The sequence below is a fragment of the Oryctolagus cuniculus genome, chromosome 21, assembly GCF_964237555.1.
Source record: "Oryctolagus cuniculus chromosome 21, mOryCun1.1, whole genome shotgun sequence".
NCBI classification, from domain to species: domain Eukaryota; kingdom Metazoa; phylum Chordata; class Mammalia; order Lagomorpha; family Leporidae; genus Oryctolagus; species Oryctolagus cuniculus.
In genome coordinates this window covers 9,824,182-9,851,086 of record NC_091452.1, presented here as the reverse complement: position 1 = coordinate 9,851,086, position 26,905 = coordinate 9,824,182, and the positions used below count along the sequence as shown (strand labels likewise).

General features: G+C 54.8%; 1 protein-coding gene and 1 pseudogene across 6 annotated transcripts in view; one reads left to right on the top strand and one right to left on the bottom strand.

Annotated features, from left to right (window-relative positions):
* LOC138847468 (cytochrome c oxidase copper chaperone pseudogene) overlaps positions 1-17,152 on the top strand; it is an 84,656-nt pseudogene extending 67,504 nt beyond the window's left edge.
* Positions 1-21,288, bottom strand: part of RPH3A (rabphilin 3A) — a 247,561-nt gene extending 226,273 nt beyond the window's left edge. For 3 of the 6 annotated variants that reach the window (XM_051826562.2, XM_051826570.2, XM_051826564.2), the window contains exon 1: positions 21,106-21,288. The gene's annotated coding sequence lies outside the window, so the exon portion shown is untranslated. The remainder of the gene's footprint in view (positions 1-21,105) is intronic. The other 3 variants (XM_051826568.2, XM_051826569.2, XM_051826571.2) reach the window with 2 other exon arrangements.
* Between the last annotated feature and the right edge of the window lie 5,617 nt (positions 21,289-26,905).

The following is a 26,905-nucleotide window of genomic DNA, read 5'->3' as shown; positions in this document are numbered from 1 at the left end:
GACGGCGACCTGGAGAAGCAGCACCTGGGCAATCTCCACCCCCAAGGCTTAGGGTGCAGGGTCTAGGGCCCTTGCTTAGGACAAGGGGTCTTCAAAACGCTCCTGGAAGATGTACATTACAGAAAAACTATGCACAGATGTCAAAACTGTTTGCACTGATTTTTTTTTTCTTGAGCGGCAGAGAGAGAGAAAGAGAAAGTGTTCCCATCCACCAACTCACTCCCCAAATGCCTGCAACAACCAGGGCTGGGCTGAAGCCCAAAGCCAGGAGTTCCACCCCAGGCTCCCACCTTGGCCTCCCAGGGTCTGCCTTAGCAGGAGGCTGGAGTCAGGAGCGGATCCAGCCACTCCGACGTGGGACGCAGGCCTCCCACGCAGCTTCTTAACCGCCCCATGACAGCGCAAGGGCAGAAAGCCTCAGAGCCACGTTGACCCCTCACCTACACACAGCAAGCAGCCCCCATTTCTCTGCCTGCTAATACAGCCCCCACCCTGCCTTGACTGCTGGACACACCCCTGTCTGAAGAGTGCAGCCATCAACCGGAGCTCTCCCCACTCCTCCCAAGCCCTCTCCCCCACTCAGCAGCTCAGCCCTAGAGTCCAGGCTCAGCCTCAGCCCAAGCCCCTCCCAGCTCACACTGCGATCTCGCAGGACCTTTAGAACGAGCCCCAGCTCTCCCTGTCTCGGCAGCCCAGCTTCAGCTCAGGCTCCAAGCCCCTTCCCGCCACTTTGCACTATGCAAACCACCAGTCTGCAAGGGAAGGGGCTCGCTCTCCGCCGTGCGTTCACCTGGGAGCGAGCCCCTCCCAGGCTGGATTCTGGATGCGCCTGGCCTGGCTGTGGCTTCCTACTCCGTCTCTTCTCCCCTGACACACCCTCCAACTTTCTGAAGTCCCCTGTCCTAGACCAGACTTGAGGCTGAATCCTGTGTGTATTAACTCACTTGGTCCTCATGGCAAGCCGGGGAACAGGGACTATTGAGCTGCAGCACACACCAGAGCTCGCACATGCTGAACCACTTACCCGAAGTCATTGGATAGCTAGCGGCAGACACGTGTGCCTGTTACCACCACGCAGGCGCAGGGGCAGGACAGCTGTGTGCCAACTCCCTTCAGAAACACTGCTTTAAACTTGCTTTAACATTAGAACGAGAGGGGACGGACGACGAGACAGCATGAATATTTTGCTTTATACATGCCTTATTCATTAGGCTCCTCCGACAAGGATGTTTCAACTTTTTTGGTTCTAAAGCCCATCGCAGGCAGAGATGGGCACTTGGTGCCGCAGCTCACTAGGCTAATCCTCTGCCTGCGGTGCCAGCACCCCGGGTTCTAGTCCCGGTTGGGGCACCAGATTCTGTCCCGGTTGCTCCTCTTCCAGTCCAGCTCTGATGTGGCCCGGGAAGGCAGTGGAGGATGGCCCAAGTGCTTGGGCCCTCACCTGCATGGGAGACCAGGAGGAAGCACCTGGCTCCTGCCTTCGGATCGGCGCCGCAGCACACCAGCCATAGCAGCCATTTGGGGGGTGAACCAACGGAAAGAAGACCTTTCTCTCTGTCTCTCTCTCTCTCTCTCTCTCTCTCTCTCTCTCTCTCTCACTGTCTAACTCTGCCTTCAAAAATAAATAAATAAATGAATGAATGAATAAATAAATAAATAAGAGACACCACCTGGGACCCCACATCCCATATCCGAGTGCCCGGCCTGGAGCTCTGGCTCCACTCCCTTTCCAGCTTCCTGCTAACATGCACCCTGGGAGGTGACAAGTGATGGCTCAGGCTCTCGGCTCCCTCCCACTCACATCCGACGCCTGGATTAAGTGCCAGGCTCCTGGTGTGGCTTGACCCAGCCCTCGCAATTGTGGGCATTTCATAAGGTAGTCAGCAGATGAAAGATATCTTTCTTTTTGTCTCTGCCTTTCAAATAAATAAAGAACAGCCCCCAAATCAAGTGAGCAAGTTGCAGAGAGCTACTGTAGGCCACACCATGACCGACGCATCTACTCAGGACCTTCTGGGCTAAATCAAATTCCCACAACTCAAACTGCAATCAGCTTGTGCCCATAGGAACCCGGGGCAGCCGGACAGTAGACGCCCAGACTGCAGGAATGTGAAAATGCAGCCACGTCAAATATGACACCAGGAGAACTGTCAGTGGAGTTACAGCCACACGAAAATACAGAACTGAGCTGACTTAGCTGCCTCTAACCAGCCCACATTGTAGTGCCCTGTGTATCTTAGGGACAGTGTTATCACTGGACCCATGCATCCATTTCAATTTTATCCTTTTCTTTTCATATTTCAGAGGCTGTAACTTTTTAAAAAGATTTATTTATTGGGGCCAGCAGATTAAAGACCCGGCCCCATATGGGCACTGGTTCGAGTCCCGGCTGCTCCACTTCTGATCCAGCTCCCTGCTAATGTGCTTGGGAAAGCAGCAGAAGATGGTCCAAGTGCTTGAGCCCCTGCACCCGCATCGAAGCCCCAGAAGAAGCTCCTGGCTCCTGGCTCCTGGCTCCTGGCTTCAGCCTGACCCAGCCCCAGTTGTTATGGCCATTTGGGGAGTGACCCAGCAGATGGAAGACCTCTCTCTCTGCCTCTACCTCTCGTAATTCTGCCTTTCAAATAAATAAAAAATAAATTTTAATAAAAGATCTATTTAATTAACTTATTTGAAAGGCAGAATGATGGGGTCGGGGGACAGCGAGATCTTCCATCTGCTGGTTCACTCCCCACATGGCCAGAACAGCCAGGGCTGGGCCAGGGCAAAGAAAGGAACCCAGAGCTCCATCCGGGTCTCTTACGTGGGTGGCTGGGGCCCTGCTACTCGGGCCATCTTTCGCTGCCTTCTCAGGGGCATTAGCAGGAAGTTGGGTTGGAAGTGGAGCAGCGGGACCCGAGCTGGGGCCTGCAACACCTTCTCGGAGTGCAAACATCAGTAGCAGCCCGAGCAAGGCTCATCAGCAGCCCCCCTGCACCTCGCGGCCTGCGATGGCTGCAGCAGCTGCCACCCCGGCCCTGTGAGCAGGAAGCCAGCCTCGCTTGCTGTGCAGGTGCCGCGGCTCACTTTTGTGCCCCTCTGTGTTGGTCCTGCTGATGCGTCAGAATCCACGCAGCAGGTACGGGACGCCAGGCAGACAAATGAGGAACAGGAGCGCACAGCCCAGAACGCAGAGGTTAACTCCTGGCATCCGAGGAGAAGCCAAGAAGCCGTTACACACCTGTATTACCGATTAACCTCCCATCCAAAAACTTCCCATTGCTGCAATCAATGGAAACGACTGTCCTTCTAATTACAAGGTCCCCAGGAGGCAAGATTTCTTTTTTAACCCCTTCCTGCTCTGTCTCCTGGTCCCCTGGGCCCTTCCTCGGTAAGTCAGACTGCGCCTCTTCTTCCTAATGGGTGCTCCTGGCGCGAGCGGCTGTAGCTGCTGCTTCTGCTGCTGTGACGGGGGCTTTTAGTGAGCACCTGAACCGGGCTCCTCGCCCGTATCATCCCCCTCCTCCCCTCCCTCCTCCTCCCCACTTCCTCATGCTTCCTGCCCACTGTGACATTTCTCTCCTTAGTTTCCAATCTGAGTCCAGGGTTTTACAGCCTAAGCAGCTCAATGTTGCCGCATGCAAACTCACAAGAGAGCAAGGTACAAACCCGAGGGCCTGCACAGGGATTCCAGGAAGAACCAGAGCACTCAGAGGGTCCAACCCTGGCTCCCCCACTAAGTCCCTCCCCTTCCTCCCAAAGGCGGCCGCATCACTCTGCACATCAGGCACAAGGTTGGGGCAGGAAACGTGCCTCGGCCATGGACTGGGTTAGAAGATTAAATATTGCTAAGATTTTAATTCTGCCTCAAATGGTCTATACAGTCACTGGAATCCCAATTAAAATCCAGTAGATGCTGGGGCCGGCGCTGTGCTGCAGTGGGTTAAAGTCCCAGCCTGCAGTGCCGGCATCCCATATGGGCGCCGGTTCTAGTCCCAGCTGCTCCACTTCCCATCCAGCTCTCTGTTATGGCCTGGGAAGGCAGTGGAGGATGGCCCAAGTCCTTGGGCCCCCGCACCCATAGGAGAGACCCAGAAGAAGCTCCTGGCTCCTGGCTTCAGATCGGCCTCCCAAAGGCCTCTGTAGGACTGAGCTGAGCTGCCTGGCAGAACCAGTCATCCCCACACACAGCACTGGCCTCAGCCCCTCTCTAGCTGGATTCACGCCCTGCCCTGTGTTTTGCAGAATTACCTGCCAAGTTCACTCATGCACAGCCACACGGGGATCTGTCAGGCAGAAGTTAGTCTTGGATTCCCACCTAGCCCTGGATTGCTCCCAGTCATCAGTCACACACCTCCCAGCCTGGCCTTCAGAGGCAGGTTTGCTTTTCTTTAAAAAGATTTTTAATTACATGGATAAGACATGAAAACCTCCCCCTTCTATGAGAATTAAAACCTAACGGGGCTGGCACCGCAGCTCAATAGGCTAATCCTCCGCCTTGCGGCGCCAGCACACCAGGTTCTAGTCCCAGTCGGGGCACCGGATTCTGTCCCGATTGCCCCTCTTCCAGGCCAGCTCTCTGCTGTGGCCCGGGAGTGCAGTGGAGGATGGCCCAAGTGCTTGGGCCCTGCACCCCATGGGAGACCAGGAGAAGCACCTGGCTCCTGCCTTTGGATCAGCGCGGTGCAGCACGCCGGCCACGGCGGCCATTGGAGGGTGAACCAACAGCAAAGGAAGACCTTTCTCTCTGTCTCTCTCTCACTGTCCACTCTGCCTGTCAAAAAAGAAAAAGAAAAACCTAACAGGCACAGGCATTTGGTGCAGGGCTTAAGATGCCTCTGGGGACTCCTGCCTCCCACTCATCGGAGTGCTTAGGTTCAAGTTCCCACTCCGCCTCTGCTTCCGGCCTCCTCTCCTGCAAGCTCTGGGAAGCAGCAGGTGACGGCTCGAGTACTTGAGTCCCTGCTACCCAGGAAAGAAACCCAGATGGAGCTCCTGACTCCTGGCTTCAGCTTGGCCCAGCCCCAGCTCTTGTGGGTATTTGATGAGTGAACCATGAAAGGAAAAATACCTCTCTCTCTCCCTCTTCCTCTCCCTCTCTCTCTGCCTGTCAACTAACTTAATTAGAAATTTTAAGAAATGTCAAAGATTGAACTCCCTCTTGAATACCATCTTTTCTCAAAAAAGTCAAATCCCTCTCTCCCTGCCTAAAAGTTACCACTGTGGTCAGTTTGTAGGCATTCCATTCCTGCCTTCTCTTACGAGCTGGCACACATAAAGTCAAGTCACGGGAAATGTTCCAATGAGGAGGTTAACACTAAGAGTTCCTCCTGTTAATGTGCTGCCCCAGCAACAAACAACAGATAAAGGAAATCGAAAAATGCAAGTTCACTGATCATAGAGGCAAAAAAGGCCTTAGCTCTGGGAACAAGTCTAACAAAAGGTGAGCAAGACTTCCACATTACTGTGGAGAGAAGGTGATGGATATTTGCATACACAGAGAAATGTGCCTCGGCCACGGGCTGGCTTAGAAGATTAAATATTGCTAAGAGTTTAATGCTCCCTCAAGTGGTCTACGCATTCACTGGAGTCCCAATCAAAATCGGTAGATGCTGGGGCCGGCACTGTGCTGCAGTGGGTTAAAGTCCCAGCCTGCAGTGCCGGCATCCCATATAGGCGCCGGTTCGAGTCCCAGCTGCTCCACTTCCCATCCAGCTCTCTGCTATGGCCTGGGAAAGCAGTAGAAGATGGCCCAAGTCCTTGGGCCCCTGCACCACATGGGAGACCTGGAGGAAGCTCCTGGATCCTGGCTTTGGATCAGCTCAGCTCTGGCCGTTGCGGCCATTTGGGGAGCAAGCCAGCAGACAGAGAGACCTCCCTCTCCCTCTCCCTCCCTCTCCTCTTCCCCCTCCCCCTCCCTCACTTTGCCTTTCAAATGAAAATAAATAAATCTTTTTTTAAAATACCAATAGATCCTGGCCGGCGCCATGGCTCAATAGGCTAATCCTCCACCTTGCGGCGCCAGCACACCGGGTTCTAGTCCCGGTTGGGGCGCCGGATTCTGTCCCGGTTGCCCCTCTTCCAGGCCAGCTCTCTGCTATGGCCAGGGAGTGCAGTGGAGGATGGCCCAGGTGCTTGGGCCCTGCACCCCATGGGAGACCAGGAAAAGCACCTGGATCCTGGCTCCTGCCATCGGATCAGCGCGGTGCGCCGGCTGCAGCGGCGGCCATTGGAGGGTGAACCAACGGCAAAGGAAGACCTTTCTCTCTGTCTCTCTCTCACTGTCCACTCTGCCTGTCAAAAATAAAAAATAAAATTAAAAATAAAAATAAAAAAATAAATACCAATAGATCCTTTGAATTGAAATTTGTAAGCTGATTCTAAAATGTCTATGGAAATGCAAATAACCGAACAAAAATCAAGCAACAAGGGAGAAAAGATTTGCAACAAAATGGATGTAACTGGAAGCCATTATGCTGAGTGAAATTAGCCAGGCCCAAAAAGACAAATATCACATGTTTTCCCTGATCTGTGGTAGCTAAAACACAGGGTACAAAGAGGTGTCAAGCATTTGGGTGAAATTGACATCGTGGGGTTTGATTACTGCTTACAGCCCTTGTCCATATTCCTGCAGCACACCAGTCCTTCCACATGTTGAATTCTACTTAGAGGAGCTTAAGCTTGTGATTATAAAGTAAATTAAAAAGATGTTATCACGAAAATTGAAGAAAGGAAGGAAGGAGGAGGGAAGTATCATTATATTCTTAGAGCTGTATCTATGAACTACATTAAATCCGTTCTCTTTATATTAGTAGGAAAATTATTTAAGGGGCCGATGCTATGGCGTATCGGCTAAAGCTGACACCTGCAGTGCCGGCATCCCATGGGGACGCTGGTTCAAGTCCTGGCTGCTCCACTTCCAATTCAGCTCTCTGCTATGGTCTGGGAAAGCAGTGGAAGGGCCTTGTGCTCGCATGGGAGACCTGAAAGAAGCTCCTGGCTCCTGGCTTCAGATGAGCCCAGCTCCAGCCATTGTAGCCATTTGGGGAGTGAACCAGTGATTGAAAGATTCTCTCTCTCTCTCTCTCTCTCTGTAACTCTGGCTTTCAAGTAAATAAATGAATTTTTTAAAAAATAATTTGAGAAAGTAAGACTACCAGATTTGTTTTATTTATTTATTTTTTTGACAGGCAGAGTTAGACAGTGAGAGAGAGAGACAGAGAGAAAGGTCTTCCTTTGCCGTTGGTTCACCCTCCAATGGCCGCTATGGCCAGCGCACCACACTGATCCGAAACCAGGAGCCAGGTGCTTCTCCTGGTCTCCCATGGGGTGCAGGGCCCAAGCACTTGGGCCATCCTCCACTGCACTCCCTGGCCACAGCAGAGAGCTGGCCTGGAAGAGGAGCAACCGGGACAGAATCCGGCTCCCCCAACAGGACTAGAACCCGGGGTGCTGGCACCGCAAGGCGGAGGATTAGCCTAGTGAGCTGCGGCGCCAGCCGTGACTACCAGATTTCAAGTCTTATTCAAAGCCATTTTAAAGAAAGACATTGCATGATTGATGCAAGAGACAAATAGACCAATAAGGCCAAACAGAGTCCTATGTCCCAGCCACACATACACAGCCACCTGCTTACAACAAAGACACTGCTGTAGCCAGGGAGCAGGGGGAGGTGCAGAAGACGCTTATTTGGCTGAACTGTGCTGGATTGATTAGATATCCTTGTGGAGCAAAACACAAAAACAAAAAGAGAGGGAAACAAACAAACAAAAAAACCCTACTGACACTGCACACAGAAATCATCCTGAGGGAAGCATACCCAGTTACCACATTTCCTGCCCCGCTCACCACACTCAGTGCCATGCTCAAGGGCACCAGCCTCGGACTCCTGTCACAGCAGCCGGGCAGCCTGCGCAGGACTTAGCCCGGAACCGCGCAGCTCCGGGGCCCAGCCTCTGCGTGACGCCAGGCTGCACCCTCCTCCAGACAGCGGCACCCGGCACCAGGGAGGCCCTCTGGAACTGGGAATGCAGGGCCTCGTGTGCAGCCAACACAGTGCCTGGCGTACAGTTTAGTAATTCACAACACGCGCTTGTTAATCAACCAGCGCATTTACATAGAACAGCAGCAAAGCAGCCGGAGCAGAAGAGCTGCAGCTCACACGCGGGGTGTTATCTCAGTGCCCCACATCAACAGCAGTGACAAGGAATCCCCCTGCGCCAAGGGCGCCAGGCACCCAGGGCCAGACCAGGTGTGTTCCCAGGGGACTCCAAGTGCCCCAGCACAGGGCCAGGCATAGAGTGCCCACTCCAGAAGCATTTGTTGAAGAATGGACAGACCATTGGACAGAAGACCCCCGGATGATGGAGAGGTGGATCACTGCACAGATGGTGGGACATTTGCATACATAACTGACAGTATGGGCCGGTGCCGTGGCTCACTAGGCTAATCCTCCTCCTGTGGCACTGGCACACCGGGTTCTAGTCCCGGTGGGGGCACTGGATTCTGTCCCGGTTGCTCCTCTTCCAGTCCAGCTCTCTGCTGTGGCCTGGGAGTGCAGTAGAGGATGGCCCAGGTCCTTGGGCCCTGCACCCGCATGGGAGACCAGAAGGAAGCGCCTGGCTCCTGGCTTCAAATTGGCGCAGCGCCCCGGCCATGGCAGCCACTTGGGGGGTGAACCAACGGAAGGAAGACCTTTCTCTCTGTCTCTCTCTCTCACTGTCCACTCTGCCTGTCAAAATAAATAAATAAATAAACTGACCGTATGAGCAGCTGGATCGGTGGTGATGAGAAATGACAGGCAGGCTGCTTGTGTCGGGCAAGCAGTTAATGTCACACACCCTAGTTAGACCGCCCCAGTTCAGATCCCAGTGCGGTCAACTCTTTAAGGAATATATATGGGTTAAAAAGGGCCAGAAAGTGATCCCAAGGAAAAACCCCAAGACAGAGTAATGGGGTAACTGGTGAGTGAAATAATTATGACATACTAGAGCCAAAAAGAACTAACAATGTGGCCGGCGCCGCGGCTTACTAGGCTAATCCTCCACCTTGCGGCTCCGGCACACCGGGTTCTAGTCCCGGTCGGGGCGCCGGATTCTGTCCCGGTTGCCCCTCTTCCAGGCCAGCTCTCTGCTGTGGCCTGGGAGTGCAGTGGAGGATGGCCCAGGTGCTTGGGCCCTGCACCCCATGGGAGACCAGGAGAAGTACCTGGCTCCTGCCTTCGGATCAGCGCGGTGCGCCGCGGCAGCGCACCAGCCATGGCGGCCATTGGAGGGTGAACCAACGGCAAAGGAAGACCTTTCTCTCTGTCTCTCTCTCACTGTCCACTCTGCCTGTCAAAAAAAAAAAAAAAAAAAAAAAAAAAACTAACAACGTACAAACGGGGATCCTGGGCTTCAAGGATGCCAAACTCTGGCCCAACGTGGCACAGCTGGTTGGTGCCCGTACCAGGACAGAAGTCCAGGTTTTCTGGTTCCCTTTTATTCACTCAGCAAACGTGTACCAAGCGCTTATCACATGGCAGGCACCATACTGGATGCTGGAGATACCACATTCAGCAAGACAGACACGACTTAAAGTGGAATAGGAAACAGATGTCGGAGTGGCGAGGCACTAGGAGCCGGGTGAACTTACAACAATCAGAGTTAGCCCAGCCTGCCTGGGACGCCCGCATCCCATACCGGTTGGGGTGCCTGTGTGCAAATCCCAGCTCTGCTTGCAATGCCAGCTTCCTCCTAATGCCTGGGAAACAGCAGGTGACAGCTCAAGGGTCCCTGTCACCCAGTGGGAGAGCTGGATTGGGTTCCTGGCTCCTGACTTTGGCCTGGTCCGGCCCCAGCTATTGAGGACATTTTGGGAGGAACCAGAAGCTGTGAGAAGCTTCTCTGACCCTGGCTGTGCCGCCCCTGCTCCTTCTCTCGGAGCGCATCTGCAGCTTCGCTGGTTTGTGCGCTGGGGGCGACCACGAAGGGACGTCTGCGGCTCTCCCAAGGCAGCCCCAGCCCCTCCTCCAGGCAGGCCTGGCTAACCCAGAAAAGCCAGGTGACCCTGACCACGTGAGGCGCTGTAGCAGATCCCCGACCCTGGGAGGCTGGCCCTCCTCCTAGTTCTGGGGGGCCAAGCTCAAGGTCAAGGGGCCCAGGTTCCCTCGAGAGAGAGAGAGAGAGAGAGAGAGAGAGAGAGAGAGAGAGAGAATGAGAGCGAGCAAGCTGTCTGGTCTCTTCCGTAAGGGGAGCGCCCCTATAGCCTAATCCCTCCCTGCCCCTGACCGGAAGGCAGGCACGGCCTCCAGCAGGGACCTGCGGGACTTGCGACCTTGGATCCAGGTGCAGGAAGCCGCCACGTGGCCTGCCCCCTGCAGCAGGCACTGACCAGCCCGAGCCACGCGGAGTGCCTGAGGCGCCCCTCCCCTCACCGCCCGCTCTCCTACCCTGGGCCCTGCCAGGCACAGCCGGCGTCCAGCTCAGACCCGACCCCGCCCCGCGACGGCCCGGATCCGGCACGCGCTCCTCACCGCCCCCTAGTGAGGCCACTTGGGATTACGCCTAGATTTCTACCAAGAGGCAGATCGTCCATTTTTTTAAGGTGAGATCTCTTGGTTTTTAAGTGAGGGCATTGGATAAAATGATTGACAACACTCTCAGGACGCCCACGCCCCATACCAGAGTGCCCAAGGCTCAAGTCCCGTCTCTGTTCATGATTCTGGCCTCCTGCTAACACACACCAGGGGAGGCAGCAGGTGATTGCTCCAGTATGTGAATCCCTGCCACCCCCACAGATGGAGCTCCAGGCTCCTGGCTTCAGGCTGGCCCAGACCTGGTTGCTGTAGGCACCTGAGAAGTGAAGCTGGATGGGAGTTCTCTCTTTCTCGCACTCTCTCTTTCTTTCTCTGCCTATCAAACTTAAAACAACACTCTTTAGGTTAAACAAAACATATCTGTGGTGGCCGGTGCTGTGGCTTAGCAGGCTAAGCTGCCACCTGCAATGCTGGCATCTTCCGTTCAAGTCCCGGCTGCTCCACTTCCCATCCAGCTCCCTACTACTGTGCCTGGGAAAGCAGCGGAAGATGGCCCAAGTGCTTGGGCCCCTGCACCCACATGGGAGACCTGGAGGAAGCTCCCAGTTTTGGTCTGGCCCAGTCTTGGCCATTGTGGCCATTTGGGAAATAAACCAATGGATAGAAGAGTTCTCTCTCTGTCTCTCCCCCTCTGCAGCTCCATCTTTCAGATAAATATTAAAAAAAAAATCTGCTGTCCAAGTTCAATCTGTGGCGTCTATTCAAGCTCTGAACAATGCAGCCCCGAGCCTCCCCCAGAGCAGAGTCACCCCATGAGCTGTTTCCAGGACACTGAGCCCTGGTGTCCACCCCACTGAGGGGCAGGTAAAACGAGGAGAGATCCCAACGACAAAATGGGCTCTGTAGGGTTCTGCAGCCCTGTGGGATTCTCACAGCAGGGAGAGGGTCTTGCCAAGGTCATGGGTGAAAAGTGAAGGTGACCGAGACAAGATCAGACCCCCTCGTTCAGCAGAGTGACTTCCAAGGGGATGGTGCGCACAGAACTCAGGGTGGTGGCCGAGGGCACTCAGCTGAACTGGCCACACTGGAGCACCACTCCGGCTGCACCATTGGTGGCTCTGTGACTTGGGCCCACTCTGTTGACCTCTCTGAGCCTGTTCCGGCATCACTGAAGTGGTTGATCACAGTAGATGAAGAACTGGGTGTTATGTAAATGAAGAGGTAAAGTCTGCAAAGCAAGCAGGAGGCCGGCCCTGCCGTGTTAATAGTGCTCTCTGTCTTTATGAGGCATCTTCTGGGTGGCATGGTGTGGATAGGCAGGCAGCTAGCTAGGTCTGAGGGAGCTGGATGCTCACTTCAGGCCCTGCTGGTTCTCTCTGTATCTGTCAATCAAAGATGCCCGCCTTCCCAAGACAGCCCTGCGTCTCATCCAGAACTGAGAAGGGGGGAAGCCATGAGGATGGAGAGTCAGCTCCGCCTGAGATTTACGGGGGTGCCCCGTGCTTCCCAGGTGGCTGACACCTGTGAGCTGTTTCGTGAGAGGGGCTGAGAATGGGGGGAGCCCCCTGGGCCACAGACCATGGTTGGGGCCTCCAAGCAGTCTTTCTTCTCCCGCCCACCTCTCTGGGCAGCCCACTGGCTGATGGGTGCTTTGCGGCATAGGGCGGCCCCCACTCACACATGAACGGGCTCCTCTCTCACTGCCCCATAAATCCTGCTCCTACCCGAGCTCCTCGTGATGCCCTCAGTGAGAAGTCCTGTCCAACGTGCTCGGGGGCTACCAAGTCCCTGCGCTCACTCATAGGGCGGATGGTGCCGGGGGCGCTCACCGCTGGAGAAGGCTGCAACCGGAGGGGGACCCTGGGTTGGGCCTGCTCTGAGGAGGCAGCTGTGGCCCGAGTTGGGAGGGGGCCGGGTGAATCCTCAAAGGTGAGAATCCCAGGCAGGGGAACAGCAGGTGCAGAGGTGTTGACGGCGTGGGTGGGGTGCGGCGGTGATGGGGAACTCAGCATGTTGTCGGGGGTTCGAGAGGAAGCACAGCCCAGGGAGGAGCCCAGGAGCGAGGTCGGGAGGCAGGAAGGAGCACCTGAGGCTTGGGACAGGGCCTTGTGCTACAGCTCCTCCCAGAAGGGCCTCCACGGATGCCCCACGACACCCTCGCTGTCCCTCTCCTCTCCTCCAACCGCACCAACACCCCAGCTTTCTCCTGCCTCAGCCCCTTTGCACTTGCTTTTCCTTCTGCCTAGGACACTCCCCCCCAAAAACCCCACCCCTTTATCCTCTTGTCCTCCTTCTGCCTCCCTCATTCAGCTCTCACACTAGAAGCTGCTGCTCCAAGAAGCCTCCCAGGCTCCCCCCACTGAACTACAGCCCCTGCGCAGCGCCACCCCCCCCCCCACAGGGCACATCATGGTAGCATCATTGCCAGGTTGCCCGTCGGCCTCCCTGAGTCCCCCCGCTTCCTGGTGAGGGCAGGGTGGGGTCTGGGTTCACAGCCCCACGGGCACAGCAGAAAAAGGTCTCTACCATGCCCGGGGCGGGGAGGGGCAGGCAAAGTGCACCTGCCAAGGAAGAACAGGCCAGGACGAGGGCAAGCGAGCGAGCAGGGGCCCTGCAGCCTCTCCGTGGTGCACCCAGCTTTGCTCACTGTTCAACTCAGCTCACGTTGCCACAGCCCGCTCCACTCAACAGCACCTCAAAGGATCATTTCTGCTCATTCATTTTTCAACAAATAATGAGCACCTTCTTTTAAAGATTCACTTAATTTATTTGAAAGGCAGAGTGACAGTGACACAGAGAGAACAATCTTCCATCTGCTGGTTCACTCCCCAAATGGCCATGATGGCCAGGACTGGGCCAGGCCAAAGCCAGGAGCCAGGAGCTGCATCCTGGTCTCCCACAAGGGTGGCAGGGACCCAGGCACTTGGGCCATCTGCTGCTGCTTTCCCAGGTGCGTTAGCAAGGAGCTGGATGGGAAGTGGGGCAGCCGGGACTTGAACCCCTGCTCTGATACGGGACGCCAGCATCTGACCACTACGCCACAACGCCGGCCGCAAGCACCTGCTTTTGTGCTCAGCGCAAGTCTCACTTCCAAATCCCTCCGCACCCCCAGGGAAAGCATTCGCTCAGCTGCCTCAGCACGCCTCGTCTGGGGCTGGGGCCGGAGGAGACACAGAACTTCCAAAGGCACCATCCCTTCCCTCGAGAAAATTCTAAAGGAGATTTGGAAAGAGATCATCTTGCAGCAAGGGCTCACCTTGTAGCACACCCCCAACTCCCTACAGCGCGGAGGGCTCCCTCAGCGCACGGCTCACAGACTCGCTGTCAGCCCTCGCTCGGCCCGGCCGCCACACACCAGGCATTCGGTACACAGAGGAGAACTAAATGCTGTCGGGTGCCGGACACTGGCCCAGTTCAGCAGTGACCAAGACCAAGTCTCTCCTCTCCCTCTGATGACCTCTATCAAGGGAAACAAACAAAAAGTAAGCACACGATATCCAGTCAGGGAGTTCTAAACAAGACAAAGAAAAATAAAGCATCGGGGCCGGCGCTGTGGCACAGCGGGTTAAAGCCCTGGCCTGAAGCGCCGGCATCCCTGTGGGAGCCGGTTCTAGTCCCGGCTGCTCCTCTTCTGATCCAGCTCTCTGCTGTGGCCTGGGAAAGCAGTAAATGTTGGCCAAGCCCTTGGGCCCCTGCACCCGCGTGGGAGACCTGGAAGAAGCTCCTGGCTCCTGGCTTCAGATCGGCGCAGCTCCGGCCCTTGCGGCCATCTGGGGAGTGAACCAGTGGATGGAAGACCTCTGTCTTGGTCTCTACCTCTCTCTGTACCTCTGTCTTTCAAATAAATAAAATACATCTTTTAAAAAAAAAGAAAAATAAAGCAGTAAGATTTGTGACGTTTGTGCAAAAACCTAAATGAAATAAGAGAGCCGATCATGCAAGGCAGACGTTCCAGAGAGAGGAAAGAGTGAGCGCAAAATTCTATCAGGCAGATACTACTATTGCCATTTCATAGATGGTAGAACCAAGATCAGAGAGGTTAAGTCAGTCATCAAAGATCACACAGCTCAGATTTCAACCCAAGTCTGACTCCAAAGCCCAAGTTTCATCACTATGTTCTATTTTCACTCTCAAAAGAAGTGTATTTTAAGTATGGATACTATGATTTTTGCCTTTACACACTGCACTGGCTATATTCTGATGGTCCCAATAAATATTTTTAATACCTCTTTCTGTAGGTATTTTGAAATCAGGTTGATTTCCCTTAAACCCAAAAGTTGATTAAATGAGATTTTTTAATTCCCAGAAGTTAGAAGGGGCTCCCCCCTCCTTTCTCTGGGGAAGCAGATTGGAGCCAGCGCTGTGGTACAGTGACGTCCCATAAACAGCACCAGCTCAAGTCCCAGCTGCTCTGCTTCTAATCCAGTTCCCAGTTAATGTGCCTGGGAAGGCAGTGGGAGATGCCCAAGTGTTTGGGCCTCTGCTGCCCATGTGGGAGACCTGGATGGAGCTCCAGGCTCCTGGCTTCTGTCTGGACAGCCCTGGTAGTTGCAGCCATATAGGGAGTGAACCATAAGATGAAAATCTTCTTCTCTGTCATTCTGCCTTTCAAATACATTTTTTAAAAAGGAAGGAGATCAAATCAAATTGAGGGCCTGTGAAATAACACCCCACAGTGCTCATGTTGCAATGCGTATTTTTACAGAGCACTTTCACTCTTTTTTCTCGGAACTCAGTGAAATGAATCGCAGGTGCAGGGATAACCTTCCCCTTGTACACAACGCAGAGTCCTAACCAGGAGGAGACGGCCGGCGAGTGGCCTAAACGCTTCCTACCAACCCCACAGTAGCCCCACGAGGGAACTGCCTGGCGGAATTCCACAGGGGGCTCCCGGGATCCTGGGAGTAGCACTGCGTGGGGTGGGGGGCAGCAAGACTCCCCAGGCACCTGTCACTCACATCCGAGTACTCCCACTGGCAAGCTGCCAACGCCTCCCTCTTTCTAAGCCTCCACTTCCTCCCAACAGTGAAGTGGATACAAATGATCAGACCTTCCTCAGAGGGTTGTGCCCACAACCAAGCAGGGCAGTGGCTTCCATCAACGGAAAATGGGATGCGAACACTACGATCAAGGCCTTGTACAAGGTCACGGGCGAGGCTGTGCGTCCGGACCTGAAGATCTCACGGCTCTCGCCCTGGCTGACGAACCTCTGTCCCCTGCAGGACCTTCCTGGAATGCTTGCAGCTCGGGCCTGCCCCAGTGCCTTTGACCTTGCCGTGCCCTTTTGCTGGAATATCTTCCCCACACAGTTTCCCGGGCCTACTCCCTGTGTGCACCGGGAGCTTAGCTCAAACGCCTTTCAGAGAACCCGCCATTCCCCCTCCCCTCATCGTCTCTGTCCCCTCCCCCCGGCTTTCCTTCTCTGCAGAGCACACAGCCTGCAAGTGTCTCTCCTTTATTTATTAGCTAACTTTATCGGCTGTCGCCCTGCAGGTATAAAAGCCCCCTGGGGCTGGCACTTGGTTTCTCTGGTTCATTGCTTCATCTCTAACAGGGAAACTGCAGCTGTCGCCGCAGGGCCAGAGGCTGGAGCAGAGAGGAGAAGGGACGGGGCCCTGCGCTCCTCACCCCCCACCTCACCCACATGCTTCCTTTCCTTGGACATTTCGGAAGTGAGAACATGGACCAACCCACAGACGAGCATCAGACATCCCGGGGCACTTGTCCCTGTCAGCCTCCCCCCACCCCACCCCCAACTCTTCAGGAAGACCCAGGAACCTGCCCGTCAGCAAGCTCAGCCACATCTCAAGTTGAAGTTCCACTTTCCTGGGGGACCCTCGGAGCTCGCTGATCCCAAAACAGGACTGAGATGTCGAGTCCTCAGACTCCTCTGCCTCATCACTCACCCCTTTTGACCCCCCACTTGAGCTGTTGAGAAAAATGAAAGAAATGGGGGCCAAGGGGTAGTGGGAGGTGAGGCTGTGCAGGCCGGCACCGGAATTACTCCTGAGTTTATATCCCCATGTAGGAAACCATGAAATAAAATGAAATCGGCTCTGCAGAGGCTGGGAGAGTTTAGGGTGTCTGCATTAGTAGCAGCTTTCAGCGCGAAAGCTCCTGGGTCCAGGGCCAGCACCGTGGTGCAGTAGGTTAATCCTCCACCTGTGGCACCGGCATCCCATATGGGCACCGGTTCTAGTCCCGGCTGCCTCTCTTCCAATCCAGCTCTCTGCTGCGGCCTGGGAAAGCAGTGGAAGATGGCCCAAGTCCTTGGGCATCTGCACCCGTGTGGGAGACCTGGAAGAAGCTCCTGGCTCCTGGCTTCGGATCAGTGCAGCTCTGGCCACTGCAGCCATTTGGGGAGTGAACCAACAGAAGGAAGACCTTTCTCTCTGTCTCTCCCTCTCACTGTCTATAACTCTACCTCTCACATAAATAAATAAAAATCTTGAAGAAGAGAAAGAAAGAAAGATCCCGGGTCTGGCAACCACAAGCCCTTCCCTGTCCCAGCCCCAGAAGGAGCCACCGAAGCCCCACTGCGCCTGCCCAGGGACTAAGAAGGCACGTGATGTGTGCATTGAGAAGTGCGAAGAGCACCGTGGACGTCTAATTGAGGCCCACAGGGAACGCATGGGAGCCCTGGGATGGAAAATATGAGATGGCGACCTGCTCTGTGAGTGAAAAATCCCTGGAGAACAAAGAAGAATAAGCAATTCTGGAAGTTCTTTAATGAACGTCGATAAATGGAAAAAGTATTTATAATTTATTGAAAAAGGAAGAAAATATCTATGGTTCAAAAAAAAAAATAAAATGGCCAAAACTCATTGTAATCATCATCTCTACACGTGGGAGTGCACACGCAGGTGCACACATACATACACATATGCCACACACATGGGCACACATGCACACACCATGCACACGCGGGCACACACACACACACATGCATACCATGCACCCACCTCAAAGCCTCCAACAATAACTGGCTCCCCCTGGGGAGCCTCAATTTTGTTTACTCCTTCCTGGGAAAACCACTTGACAAAAAGCACAAGAAATTTCTTTGAAGTCCTTTGTGAATCCCATGGCACAGGCTCTTGCCGTGCCCCTAGAAGGGACCCTGTCCTTGGCTTTGGAGCATCTCACAGAACTGACACCGGCAGCACTCACCCATCCTGGTGGGCCCCAGGGCCCAGTGCTCAGACCACACCCCCAGATGAGACCAGAGATGGACATGTGGCCCTGGCTAGGCCAATCAGATTCTTCCAGACCAAAGTTCAAGGTGTTTGTTCAGCTCCAAGATCTGAAACCCCAGCAACTGCCTTGAGCCCGGAAGTGCAGGTAGCAGGTGAGGGGGAAAGAAACGGCAGTGCTGGCCGGCGCCGCGGCTCACTAGGCTAATCCTCCGCCTTGCGGCGCCGGCACACCAGGTTCTAGTCCTGGTCGGGGTGCCGGATTCTGTCCCGGTTGCCCCTCTTCCAGGCCAGCTCTCTGCTGTGGCCAGGGAAGTGCAGTGGAGGATGGCCCAAGTACTTGGGCCCTGCACCCACATGGGAGACCAGGAGAAGCACCTGGCTCCTGCCTTCGGATCAGCGCGATGCGCCGGCCGCAGTACACCGGCCGTGGTGGCCGTTGGAGGGTGAACCAACGGCAAAAGGAAGACCTTTCTCTCTCTCTCTCTCTCTCTCCACTCTGCCTGTCAAAAAAAAAAAATAAATAATAATAATAATAAAAAGAAACGACAGTGCTGAGAGCACGGGTGTCCAGGTAAAACATCCACTTCCCTCGTTTCCATCCCGCGGTTCCCTGAGGTGTCCCCGCTGAGGCTCCGATAAGCCCATTCCCGGAAACCCCAACACAGGACACTCGGGCACTGCCCCCATGACAGCCAGCAGGCACCTGCTGATTCCTGTGATGAAGGTGACTTGGCTGAGCCTGGATTTCCCCATGTGTGGCAGCCATCACCAGCCTGAGTCCCCGCCCACCAACCTCGGGTTGATGCAGCCCTGCAATTGTGTGGGTGAGAGACCCAGGCCCCGAGGCCACACAGCAACAGGACACATCGGCATTGGGCATCAGCACAGGGGTCAGGCCCTGTGGGGGACACGCATATCACATACTGCAGTGCCTGGTTGGAGTCCTGAATCTCCTGCTTCCAATTCCAGCTTCCTGCTGATGCGCACCTGGGAGGCAGCAGGTGTAAACTCAAGTGCTCAGGCTGCCCATGTGGGAGACCCGGATGGAGCTCCAGGCTCCTCGCCTTGGCCTGGCCCAGCCCTGGCTGTTGCAGGCATTTGGGAAGTGAACCAGCCAATGGAAGGTCTCTCTTCCGCATCTCAAATAAATCTGTTAAGACTAAAAGGAAAGGCAGGAAGGTGTTCACAATGGTTCTGCAGCACGATGGAAAGAAAGTTTTCTTTCTTTTTTTTTTTTTTTAGATTTATTCAATTTATTTGAAGGACAGAGAGAGAGAAAGAGAGAGAGAGAGAGGTCTTCCTTTTTATTTTATTTTTTTATTTTTTGACTGGCAGAGTGGACAGTGAGAGAGAGAGACAGAGAGAAAGGTCTTCCTTTTCCATTGGTTCACCCTCCAATGGCCGCTGTGGCTGGCACACCGCGCTGATCCGAAGGCAGGAGCCAGGTGCTTCTCCTGGTCTCCCATGGGGTGCAGGGCCCAAGCACTTGGGCCATCCTCCACTGCACTCCCTGGCCACAGCAGAGAGCTGACCTGGAAGAGGAGCAACCGGGACAGAACCTGGTGCCCTGACCAGGACTAGAACCCGGTGTGCCGGTGCCGCAGGCGGAGGATTAGCCTATTGAGCTGCCGCGCCGGCAAGTCTTCCATCCATTGTTTCACTCCCCAGATGGCCCCAACAGCAGAGCTGAGCCAATCCAAAGCCAGGAGCCAGGAGCTTCCTCCCAGAGTCCCACATGGGTGCAGGGACCCAAGGACTTGGGCCATCCTCTACTGCTTTCCCAGGCCATAGCAGAGAGCTGGATCAGAAGTGGAGCAGCCGGGACTCAAACCAGCTCCCCACTAATGTGCCTGGGAAAGCCAGTGGAAGCTGCCACCCATGTGGGAGACCCAGATGGAATTTCAGGCTCCTGGCTTCAGCCTGGCCTAGCCCCAGCCATTGCAGTCATCTGGGGAGTGAACTAGCAGGTGGAAGCTCTCTCTCTCTCTCTCTCTCTCTCTCTCTCTGTGTCACTCTGCCATTCAAATAAGCACGTCTTGGGGGGGGGGGGGATTGGAGAGCTTTAGATTGGGGATTCTTTAGGGCTTTAAGGAGGCAAGGAGGCAGCTAGTTAAAAGAAGAGAAGACTTTTGGTCAGAGTGCAGAGGACGGAATAGATTGGCAATGAGGGAGAGGGTTCAGTCTGCCCAGAGCTTGAATGGCAGTCCCTGGGTAAACTGCTTGTTGGGGAAGGTGCCCAGCACCAGGTGGACTCTGGTAAGTTGGGCGGAGAGGCCAGTGGCCTGGTTTCTGCTGGCCACACCCAGCCCACCAGCCCCTAGGCGCTGTCTGCACCCAGTTTCATGGCCTCCGTGGCCTAAAAGGATCTAACAGGGACCATTTGCATTTAGCCCTTTGCAGACTTAAAAAAAAAAAAAAAAAAAAGGTTATTTTATGAGTTCCTCTACTTTCCTGTAGGTTTAAAACTTTCCATCCTAAGACGTCTTTTTAAATGAACTGTCAAAAGCTAAAGGTAGGGGCCAGCACTGTAATGGGTAAAGCCACTGACTGCAGTGCCGGCATCCCCTGTGGACGCCGGCTGCGCCATTTCCGAGCCAGCTCTCTGCTATGACCCGGGAAGGCTGTGGAAGATGGCCCAAGTCCTTGGGCCCCTGCACCCGCGTGGGAGACCCAGAAGAAGCTCCTGGCTCCTGGCTCCAGATTCGTCACAGCTCCAGCTGTGGTGGCCAACTGGGGAGTGAACCAGCGGATGGAAGACCTCTCTCTCTCTCTGCCTCTCCTCTCTGTGTAACTCTTTCAAATAAATAAATAAATCTTAAAAAAAAAAAAAAAAAAAAAGCTGAAGGTGATGTTACTTATGTTCAGCCTTCCTGTCTGGGTCTCTTCCTCAGAGCCCCGGGCCTGGGTCTGTGTGGCGGGGAGCCCAGCCCTCCCCACCCCCAGGGCCGAGCGCGGGGGTGAAGCTCGCTCCTCAGCGGCCCCGTCCGGGAAATGGGAGTCCAAGGTGCGGCAGGGATGCAGATGCGCAGGGCCCTCCGGAGGGCGCGCAGGCTGTGGGTGGGGCCGGGGAGGGTCGTTCAGGGGCCGTGAACCGGGAGCGGCCGAAGCGCAAGGCCCGCAGACTTCGTCCTCCCGGCTGCGGAGGCCACAGTGTCCCGGGTTCCCCTCCTCCTCCTCCTCCTCCTCCTCCTCCTCCTCCTCCTCCTCGGGAAGACCCCCGATCAGGCCTGGCCCGGGGCGCGGAGGAAGGTGCACACCGACTCCCTGTGGTCGCCGGGCGCCCCGCGACCACCTGTTCTCAGCTTGCGGGAGCGGCCCCCCAGCGGACCTCTGCAGGGACCGCCCCCGGCCCGCGGTAGATCAGCTCCGGGGGCCGCGTCCCGCGGGTCCCGCACTCACGTCCCCTGCCCGGCTTACCGGCCCGCAGCGTGGGGGGAGCCGCGTCTCCCGGCCGCCTCCAGCGGTGCCGCCGCCAGCGGTGTCGCCGCCAGCGGTGTCGCCGCCAACGCCGCGGCACAGCTACTGCTCGTGACCCTCGGCCGCCGCCGCACCTGCCGCGCGCGCTGCCCGGCCACGCGGGACCCGCGCGCCGTCCTGGCCTCGCCCACCCGGGGGACGCTGCGAAGCCGGTCGTGAGCCGAGACCCGGGGTCCCGGTCGCCGCCACCTGCTGGTCCTGCGGGTGCGCTCTCTGCTCCCCCATGCTGCACCATTCCTTTATTTTGCTGACCCTCCAAAAACCACCGTGGACTTTAGCGCCTGGGCCACAGGCACCTGCTGTCCCTGGACCCCTCCCCCCTCTTCTGCAGACCCTCCAGGGAAATGGAGGAGGGCTGTTGGGTGCAGGTGTGGGAGACCCCCATCTATGGGGTCTGAAGGGAGCCTTGGCCGCAGGTGCGGGTTTTCCTCGCCTGGACTTGCGGCCGTTTTACTCATCTCTCTGCGGCCCAAATGAGACCCGAGCTGCTGTTGACAGCATGGGAAGAATCTGTGCATTTCTGAAAATCAGTTATGGGGGCCAGCAGGACCTGCACCCCCAAGGCCGCAGTGGAAGGGAGCATCCTTTAGGAGCTGAAATCTCCTTGGCCAGTGACCCAAACCAGAGGACTAGAGGTTGGGCCACAAGGCTGGACTGCAGAATACTGGTTTATCTGGCGTTTCAGAAAAACTCTGAATGAATCATCCATACTTAAAAACAAGAGTTAAGAGGCTGGCGTGTGGCACAGCGGCTGCGGCACCTCGGGATGTAGGGGTTCAAGTTCCAGCTCCACTTCCAATCTAGCTTCCTGCTAATGCACAAACAGTGGCTTGAGTACTTGGGTACCTGCCACCCACCCACGTGCAAGACCCAGACCGAGCTCCAAACTCCGGGCTTCAGCTGACCCAGCTGCTGTGGGCCTTTGAGGAGCTAAGCAGCAGATGGGTCTCTCCGAGAAAAGCAGGGAGTGTGGAGTAGACAGAGCTAACACAGCGCCCACGAAGACCCGGCACCTCCTCACTCTGTCTCCTCCACTGCACTCTTGTCTCCCTGGCCCCCAGGGGGCCTTGGAGCTTAGCCAGAGGCCTCCTGCTGAGCTTGCTCCAGTTTCAGAAAAAGTCGCTGTCATTCTCCCCATTTTACAGGCTAGGAAACAGAGGCTGGGACAGGCCCCAGGTCAACAGATGGCAGAACTGAACTTAGAGCCCGGTTTTCATACCCGAGTCCCCAGGTGACCCAGGGCGGGGGGGGGGGGGGCCTCTGCAGGGACCGCCCCCGGCCCCGCGGTGGATCAGCCCCATGTCCCGCACTCACACCCCCTGCCCTGCCTACCAGCCCGCAGCGTGAGGGAACCACGGTGAGAGGAAGGAGGCAGGGGGAAAGTGGTTTCCACTCGGCCATCTTTGGGAAGGGAACATTTTTTATTAATAGCACACTTTGAATGCCAACTTGTAGGGCTTCACAAGAATGTAAATTTTTAGCTTCATCTACACCAGCTCTGCCCTCTCCCACACTCACTCCACCCCCTGCTGTTTCTCCTTTAAGCGTCCTGTCTAAAGGCTTGACTAAGACCGAAAGGGCTCCTTTTCCATCCGTCCCTGGTTCCTGGCAGTCGTAGGGGTTCTTTCCGTCTTTTTTTTTTTTTTTAGCCTCTTTATTTTTATTTTACTCTTTGTAGTTTGTAAATTCCCTCTCGCCAGCTGCTCGAAGAAGCAAAATGCTGCTACTGTTCAGCTTCCAGTGAGGGTCGCACAGTCTCTGAGCTCAGGAAACACAGGAGATCCGCGGGAGCGCGCACACACGCCCTCCGCAGGCACACGCCCACTGCTTGACGCTTCTTGGCACCCTGTCTCATGGCTGCAAAATATATTTACGGATCTTCAGCGCTGAAGTCAGAGACAGGTTTTAACTCAAGGAGCATTATTTTCTGAGCACAAGTTCACCACCTTCGACGGGAAATTCTTGGAAAAGCTCGGGTGCCACAATTGGTCGTACAAATGATCCTATGTTGTTGTCCATTTTTATCTTTTTACTGTTTTTCTGCTTACTTTTTTTCAGGCAGTCTTTGCCTTTTAAAGATACGAAATATCTGAAGATGAAATGGTTTGATGCTTGAGATTTGACAATCACGTGGCCAGAATCAATCCTGCCCGGCGCTCAAGTAGCTCTCCCTCGTCTTGAAGGGAGGCGGGGTGGAACGGAGGCAGCCTCTTGGACAAATCAAAAGCGAGAGAGAGTAGATCTCTGCTATGGCAGTGAAGATTCTCCTTGGGATGCGTCGTCCCACGCTGAGTGCCTGAGCTCAAGTCCTAGCTCGCGTCCAGCTCCAGTTTCCTGCTAGCCAGCGCTTGGTGTAGTAAGTAAAGCCACTACCCGCAGCACCGGCATCCCGTAAGGGTGCCGGTTCGAGTCCCGGCTGCTCCACTTCTGATCCATCTCCCTGCTAATGGCCTGGGAGGGCAGCAGAGGATGGTCCAAGTGCTGGCCAGAAGCAGCTCCTGGCTCCTGGCTTCTGGCCTTTGTGGCCATCTGGGGAGTGAACCAGCAGATGGACGATTCTCTCTCTCTCTCTGTAACTCTGCCTTTCAAATAAATAAGTAAATCTTGAAAAAAAAAAGAGTAAAAACTTTAAAAACAAACATCACAGGCCAAAACAGAGCTCGGGATCTCTGGGCGCTCCCCAGCCTTGCTCCAGGTGCACACAAGTCTGTCGTCCTCAGGACCGAGGAGCTGTGCTCCTGTCACTCAACATGGCCTCTGAGCCAGGGAACGCAGCTTGGCACTTGTCCATGCGGCCAAGGGCTGTGCCGCGTGGCGCTCTGACCACTTCCCCCCCACCCCATCAGGCACCGTTTCTTACCATTCCAGAAAGCTTTCTACCAACACCTTTGCACCAATTGTTTGGTCTGCCTGTGGGGTTTTCTTGGAGTGCTTTTGAAAACTGTGAAAAATGGGTCAGCCGGCACCCACGGTTTAATTCCCTTGGATTACTACCGAACGCATTTTCAATGCAGCAAGAATGGTTATTAAAAATCACCTACCGGATGTGACAAAAGGGACTGCTTCAGCTTTAATTCATCATTGATCTTCCTCTCTCTCCCCTGTAATAACACCCATCTATCCTAGATAAAATAGGAGAGTGAAACATACTTATTACAATAATGGAAAAATACCTATTTTCTGGCAAGATATTTCATGCTTCTATGCCCTTGCAAGTTCTTCTCAAATTTTGTCCTATCATTCACTATAACCAGTGTGTCAGTTTCAGGGTAAACAGGCAGGATGGGGTTGGGGGGGGGGGACATGGTGGGGGGTGAGCGTTGTCATGGCAACAAAGGATCGCAGTGATGGGTATCCATGGTGATTGTTGCTACATTCCGAATGGCTTTAAGTGCTTTATTTAAAATACATCATGACGGTGCAGCTGCTGAGGGTGTTACGGGGAAAGAGGGGAACGGGCTATGCCCTTTCATGGGTACACTTGGTGTAGCTCAGAAGGAAGACGAGGCGGCGCTATTTAGCGACAAGACTGCTGTCCCACCTGTGGGTCTCATTTGTGCCTTGATCACCTAAGGACAGAGTAACACACCTGTGACACAGTCTGGCAGGCACCAGCATCCCCCCCCCACACACACACACATACACACACACTGCCCTGGAACCGAAACCCACAGGGCTCTGAGTAGAACTGACAGCTCCCGAGGGCCGAGCTGCATCGGAAACACGAGACAGATGTGAGATTACAGAGCGGGGACGCTCATCTTCCCACCATCCCCCAGTTCACATGGAACAGGAGCTGCAAAACGGAACTGGAACGCACGTCTTGTAGCTCCTGGCCCAGAGTTCATGTCTTCTGTTTGATGTCAGAATGGGGTTTGGCTGGGAACAGTGGAGACACAACATGACAAGAACTTTATCAAGATGTCAGTTTGGGGGCCAGCACTGTGGCTCAGCAGGTTATTGCCCTGGCCTGAAGCGCTGGCATCCCTTATGGACACTGGTTCGAGACCCAGCTGCTCCACTCCCAATCCAGCTCTCTGCTATGGCCTGGGAAAGCAGTGGAAGATGGCCCAAGTTCTTGGGCCCCTGCACCCACGTGGGAGATCCGGAAGAAGCTCCTGGCTCCTGGCTTCGGATCAGCGCAGCTCAAGCCATTGCAGCCAATTGGAAAGCGAACCATCGGATGGAAGACACCCCCCACCCCCCGTCTCTTCTCTCTCTGTGTAACTCTGACTTTCAAATAAATAAATAAATATTTTTTAAAAAAAGACTATTCAATAAGGCAAAGTTGTAATTTTTAAAAAAGATGACAGTTTACCAAAAAAATGGGGGGAGGCGTATTAAGCCTCCGCCTGTAGCACCGCATCCCATGTGGGCACCGGTTCTAGTCCCGGCTGCTCCTCTTCTGATCCAGCTCTCTGCTATGGCCTGGGAAAGCAGTGGAAGCTGGCCCAAGTGCTTGAGCCCCGGAGCCTGCATGGGAGACCCAGAGAAGCTCCTGGCTCCTGGCTTCAGATCAGCTCAGCTCCGGCCACTGCGGCCATTTGGAGAGTGAACCTAGTAAATGGAAGACTTCTCTCTCTGTCTCCTCTTCTCTCTGTAACTCTGCCTCTCAAATAAATAAATAAATCTTTTAAAAATAAAATTTTTTTCAAAAAGGGCAGAGGCTCAGGAACCAGAGTCCTTCCATCTTGTTGTACCACTATGTGTAGACTCCATTTCCATTGCCACTTCATAATCTACCATGGCTGCCTGGTTCCAACCATTACATCCAAATTCCAGGTAACAGGAAAGAGGAGGAGATGAAGAACTAGAAGCTGGGGCTGGCACCATGGCGTAGTGGGTAAAGCCGCCACCTGTAGTACCGGCATCCCATATGGGCACTGGTTCGAGTTCTGGCTGCCCTGCTTCCAACCCAGCTCTTTGCTGTGGCCTGGTAAAGCAGTAGAAGATTGCCCAAGTCCTTGAGCCCCTATACCCACATGGGAGACCTAGAAGAAGCTCCTGGCTCCTGGATTCAAATTGAGGCAGCTCCAGCCATGCGGCCATGTGGGCACTAAACCAGCAGATGGGACTCCTCTCTCTTTCTCTCAATCTCTCTCTCTCTCAGCCTCTCTGTAACTCTGTCTTTCAAATAAATAAACCCTTAAAAAAGAAAAGAAATAGAAACAAAGAGCTGATTTTTTTTTTGACAGGCAGAGTGGACAGTGAGAGAGAGAGACAGAGAGAAAGGTCTTCCTTTTCCGTTGGTTCACCCTCCAATGGCCGCCGCGGCCGGTGCACCGCGCTGATCTGAAGGCAGGAGCCAGGTGCTTCTCCTGGATTTTTGTAGAAGCTTCCTAGGAGCTGCTGACACGTCCCCTCCCGCATCGTCCACCACAGCTAGCCACAGAGGAGGATGGGAAACAACTCTTTTTTCCCAGGAGGCTCACTGGCCACTGAAACATCGCAGGTGATGATGGAAGATGGGAGAACCCCCCTGGGAGACAGCCAGCAGTCGGAGGCACGCTCTTAGTGGGAGCTACACCCAACTACCCACCCTCCCTCCCTGCCATGTCCTCCTCTTCCCGCAGACCCCGACCTGTTGGGCGATTCCAACACCGCCCAGCCGCCGGGTGGCCCTCCTGGGCAAGGCCTCACTGGTGACCGTCCACCTTGGACGAATTGACCAGGTGGGCATTTGGTGCAGGCCCTTGGGACAGTCACGTCCCCTATTAGAGTGTACGGTTTGAGTCCTGGC